This window comes from Piliocolobus tephrosceles, chromosome 17 (genome assembly GCF_002776525.5).
Source record: "Piliocolobus tephrosceles isolate RC106 chromosome 17, ASM277652v3, whole genome shotgun sequence".
NCBI classification, from domain to species: domain Eukaryota; kingdom Metazoa; phylum Chordata; class Mammalia; order Primates; family Cercopithecidae; genus Piliocolobus; species Piliocolobus tephrosceles.
The window spans coordinates 39,869,131-39,875,130 of record NC_045450.1 but is presented as its reverse complement, the minus strand read 5'-3'; positions in this window follow the sequence as shown (position 1 = coordinate 39,875,130).

The following is a 6,000-nucleotide window of genomic DNA, read 5'->3' as shown; positions in this document are numbered from 1 at the left end:
AGACAGAAGCTCAGGGCTGCCTGGGATGGCTCCACAAACAGCCCCGTGGCCAGAGTAGGCAGCCGGGGACTGAGCTGGGCAGCCAGGGGCCGCAGGGATTGAGGAGGGGCATCTGGAGGCCAGGCTAACTAAACCTGTGAGGGGACCAGCATGGTGGGCAGGCAGGGCTGGGGAGAGCAGGTCCGTCAGGTCAGGTGTCCCTTGCACAAGTGGGAGGGCAGTAAGGCAGAGACTGGACTGGCCCAGGGCAGGGCCTAGAGTGGACCTCCCTCCCTCAGCCCTGGCTCTGCCCTGCAGCCTCCCACCTCACCCCAGGATGTGCAGGACTGGGCCCATCTCCTGTGAGCTGCCTCTTTCTTGCCTATCAATAGCAAATCAGTGTCAAGTGGTCCATTGATGTCTCTCTTCTGCTGCAGAGGGGACCGCGGCCAATGAATTGGGGCCTTCCCTGGTCAGCCAAGAGAGTGGAGTTGGGGCTGGTTCATCAGAGGCCAGGGGAGCGCAGATGCTGAGAAGGTATCCACAGGCCTTCTTGGCCCTGGGGTTCTCAAGGTTTGGTTTCCTCTCTATCTCAGGGCATCCCGGAAGAGAGGGGAGGCAGTGGTGGTCCCCTCAGACTTAGAGGAATCTTTGTTCTTTTGTGAGAAAAAGAGATATAGACAGACATATATATAGCTATAGATGATATAGGTACAGGGTTAAACTATTTGAAAGAACCACTCTAATAGATCAAAAATGGTCTAATATCAATTTTATGTGGTTCAATCCAACAACAGTAGTTACAAAGGTATAAATGTAATGATGACATAGATATAAACATACACACATACACACAGACACATAAATATGTTTGCCTATGTTTAAATGATATGATAGTCATTAAATTTACCTGTTTTTCTGAACTGGCCCAGACAAATCTCATTTTTTTTCTGCCCTCTGTGCCTGACCCCGCAAACACTAAACACTTCGATGTGGTCTCAGCGCTCACTTCAACAGTCATCAGCCCTGCAGGGATTGCTGGCTAGGACTGAACCTCATTCACCTGTTGCCAGGCTAGACAGCAAAAAGAGAGCTTTGGCATCAGGAAAATCTGAAGCCAAATCCCCGCTCCCCCCACCCCGCCCCCGCTCCCCACTCCCCGGCTTGAAACTTACTACTGGTGTGACCTTGGCTAAGATGTCAACTCCTGAAGCCTCGTCTGTGAATAGGGGCTAAAAACAAGACCTCCTTGGTTTTGCCTTTATGGAGATGCAATAAGATAATATACTCCAGGACCTGACACACTGATACACAAAACAGCCTTAACAAGTTGGTGTTCCTCACCTCTGTTTTTCTTACTTGGTCTTTCTGGGCTACCAGGAGGAAAATAAACTGCTTTGGCCATGGTGCATGGAGAAGACAGAAAGCATTTTTTATGTGACTTTTTTTAATCACAAAAGTAATCCAAGTTTATGATATACAATTCAGAGAAGTAAAATAAAAGAAGAAAGTAAAATCTCTCTAATCCTACAACCTGAGACTACCAGTGTTAATATTTTATGTTAAGAAGAAGTCTTTCATTTACAATTTGCAAGTAGAGAAAACCTGGCTTAAACCAGTTTAAGACAAAAAGGAATTTTTGAGGTCTTGTGACTAAAATGTTCAGAAGAAGTTTGTCAGATATCAGGCACAGATGGCCCAGGCATTAGATGATGTCGTTGTGGGATCTACTGTTTTCCGTCTTTACATCGGCTTTCCTCTGTGTGGCTCAACCTTTGGCAGGAATGATGGCCACCAGCAAGTCCAGGCAGACCTTATGTACAGCAATAGAAAGAGAGCATCTCTGTCTCCATTGCTCTTGCAGAAGTCCCAGAATTCCATTTGGTTGGCCCAGACCAGGTCATGTGCCCACTCCTGAACCAATCACTGTGATTCTGTTGAGTCAAGCCTGCGTCACATGTTCCTGCTGGGGCTTGGGGATAAAGTCAGTCCCACCTGAATACATGGCCTAAATGAGAAGATGGGTCAGTTCCCCAAAGGAAATTGGGATGCTCTTTTCAACACAAGGGTGCACAGGTGATGGGCAGGCAAAACAACTCATGTTCACCACACATTTGAATATAATTATATACAAATATATTTTTTCCCAAAAAATGTGGATAAAAGTATTGGGTAGCTTGGAGAGGCATCGATACCAGTTACCTATCCAAATGCCAGTTCTATGGGTCTTATTCAAGGCTGCACCCTGAGATTCTCCTACAGATGCTCTTTGCCTTTATGCCCTTCTTATATAAGTCTGAAAATCAGACTTCCCAACAGACATATCTCCTCTAAAGAGAACCAAGGTGACTGCTGACCCTGACAAGGCAGAAGTATCAGAAAAGAGACATTGGGCCTCACAGGCTTTGAAAAGAAAAAATGGCATCAAATTCCATATGCCACTCAAACACAAGGCAATTACTGCAACCATCAAGAGATCGGGGCTCCAGTTCTGCCTCTTCTCTGACTTCCCCTCTCCTGTGCCCAGTGGATCCATCTGTAAAGGAAGCATTCTAATCAGTAGCCAACACTTATTGGATCCCATCACCCAGTCTCCTGAAATCAGCACCCTTATTTCCTTTTGGAGAATTGTCTCTCTCCCTCAAAGGGGTAGTTGGGTGGAATGATGAATCCAGGTGTTTGCTATGCTATGTGGAATCCAACAGGACAAGATTAGCCCTCTCCCCTCCACTCTGCAGCCAGAGAACAGATGTGTGACCTAGGCAGCCCTAGTCATGAGGACTTTGTTCATGGAACCTGTGATGCATGGATGAAGACCTGGGTAGACTTTCCTCACCCTAGATGGTCTAACTCATAACCAGGCCACTCCTACTATGACACCATGCTTGTGGTTGCTGTTCCATGGGTGTCCAGAACATCCCTGCCATATCTATGCTTGAAATTCCTTGATATCCTACCAACAAATGTCTCGATGCTTATCTGTTTCTGTTGCTTACAACCAAAGGACCTAAACCAACTTGTGCTCTAAGGGCTCTTTCAATTCTGCAGTTGTCTGAGAGGATAGCTGTGACTGAGACCACTTCTGAACACTCATATCCATGTTCTCCCCTTCTTCCCTGGGCACACTACAAGATTGTATTTCCCAGGCTCACTTACAGCTAGGCAAGGCCATGTGACTAAATTCTGGCCATTGGAATGTGGGCATTAATTGATGTGTGTCACTTTTGGGGTTGGCCCATAGAACCTCAATGCAATTCTCCCTGGAGTGGACTCAGGTCCTGCAGGAGGGCAGGGCCACGTGCTAGGAGGAGCCTGTAATGAATGCTTGTGCTGAGCACAGGACCATCCTCATCTCCAACCCCTGTCACCATTTCAGATCTCATGGGTGAGAAACAGAGCTGCATTGTCTTAAGGCACAGAGACTTTGAGGTTTACTTGTTATAGCAGCTGACGTGGTGTGCCGTAACTCATACAATAATTCTCCAGAAAGGGCTCTATGCCTTCAAATTGGCAAAGAAGACATCATCAAAGCCAAGAAGTGAACACCAGCTACTGTTTGCCTTGTCAGCCAGAACAGTAAGTTTCCCCAGACCATGGGCCAGGCCATGTCTCCTGCAATGCAGAAGAGGTTTGATCAGCAAAGAGCCTCAGCCGGAGGCAGGCCACTCTGTGATGACTGCTCCTTTATTGCTCCTTCAAGTAGAACCTCCAATTACATGAAGAGTGAAGTTTCATTAGGGACCTTGGGATTTTGAAGCAACTTTCGGATGTTCTGGAGTCTTCCCTTCAGAGTTCACTGGGCTGGGCTCCTTTTCCCAGAGCACTTTGGGAAGAACCTTCCCTGAGTAGATGAGCAGATGTTGATTTGCATATATGCATGTTTCTGGCCCCTAATGAGATTAGGAGGTGCATTTTTAATCAAAGCCTCCAGCGAGGCTGGGCCCTGGGAGGCAGACTCAAGGTGGGAAGAGGAAATGTCACAGCAAAGAGGGTGCGGGCCTGGGAGAAGGAAACTCTCAGAGCTGAGCTTTGTTTATAAAATCGGAGATGGCTTGGTGCACCTCTGTGGCTGGGAAACAGGGATGAAAATGGAGGCAGGCACTCATCCAGTGCCCTGCACTCACTGTCTATAAAGCTTTGGATGAGTCTTGTCTTTCCCCGTGGCTCAGTTTCCTGTATGAAATGGAGGGGTGGGGTGATGCCCCTGGACCTCTTAAGTTTCCCGGGTTATTTTGAGATTTTTTAAGTGTCATGGACATGATATTCTTTGCGAATATCCTGCCTGATTATCCAGGTGGGAGAAATTCTCTCCTGACAGTTGCAAGCAGGAGAGCCCACCCACCCCAGGGCCCCTGTTGCTAAAGAAGGGTCAAGGGGTTTGTCCCAGAAGAATGTAGCCTTTTTGCACCAAGACGCCTTGCTTGGAGTCAATTGTAGGGTAGAAACTCTCCAGCAATCCTTCTGGTGAACGAAAGATAATCTCCTTTTACTGGAAGACAATGTTGAGAAATTATTCCAAGGTGAAATCTGGATTCCTCAAGTTATCGAATTCACAGAGTGAAATACTCTAAAGTCTTTAGAGAGGATAACCTGAATCTGCAAGTATTCCTTAAAAACACACCAAGAACCTTTGCCCTGGCTGTCCCTTTGGTTTGGAAAACTCTTTCTCCAGAGTTGACTCCCTGTTTTTATTCATGTCTCTGCTGAAATGTCACCTCCTCAGAATGGCCCTTCCTGACCATCCTGGCTATAATACCTCTTTTATCTCGCTCTTTTATCTTTAACACAGAGCATTTAATGTCAGCACTATTGATATTTTCTGCCAGATAATTTTTTCTTGCAGGATCCTATCCTGTGCATTGCAAGATGTTCAACAGCATCTCTGATCTCTATCCACAAGATGCCAGTAGCACCCACCCTTGAAAGGCTATGACAGTCAAAAACGTCCCCAGACATTGTCAAATGTGCCCCTAGGGAATGGAATCCGTACTCTTCCCAGTTGAGAACCTCTGGTCCAACACGTTTCTTTCTTTCTTTTTTTATTTTATTTTATTTTTTTGAGACAGGGTCTTGCTCTGCAGCCCAGGCTGGAGTGCAGTGGCATGATCTCAGCTCACTGCCACCTCCACGCCTTGGGCCCAAGTGATCCTCCTACCTCAGTCTCCCAAGTAGCTGGGACTACAGGCACACATCACTACACCTGACTAATTTTTTTGTTTTAGTAAAGATGAGGTATTGCCATGTTGCCCAGGCTGTTCTCAAACTCCTGGGCTAAAGTGATCTGTCCGCCTTGACTTCCCGAAGTGCTGGGATTACAGGCCCAAGTCACCACATCCAGCCCTGTTTGTTTTGTTGTTGTTGTTGTTGTTTTATATAGGACTTGGTGCCAGCTGAAATACATTTTCCATGTTTTTCTGATCATTTGTTTCTCAGCCCTCTCCCCGACTGGAACATGGGGTCCATTCAGGCAGGGATTCTGTCTGCCTTGCTTACCAGGTTGCCCCTAGGCCTGGAATAGCACCTGACAGGCCTAGAAGCCCAACAAATGCTTGTTGAATAAATACGGGAGTAAGGAGAAGAAGGAGCAGCTTCAGCAATCATATATGGCATGATCCTGTTAGTGTCGGTGTGCATCTGTGTGTAAAAGATGCAGAGGGGCATATTCCTGTGGCAGCTGGTGCAAAAAGCCTCTTCTGCCTGAAGAGCATCGTTCTTCACAAGTCCACTCTGAGCAGGGCATCCCCGTGGCCTATTGAGGTCAGCTCCCTGTTGGCCTTCTTAACAGGGCTGAAACTACTCTGCAGGAGACAAAGATCAGAACCCTCTGCTCGTTACCACCACACTCAGAATAAAAGCCAGTATGTGCGCAGTGGACTGTAGAGACCCTGTCAGACCCACACCAGAATGCCTTTCTGGCCTTCATCTCCTTTATTCTGCCCCCTTTAAACTCATTCTGACCCACTTGCCTTCTTAATGTTCTTTGAACACTCTGAGTATCTCCTGCCTCAGGGCCTTTGCACT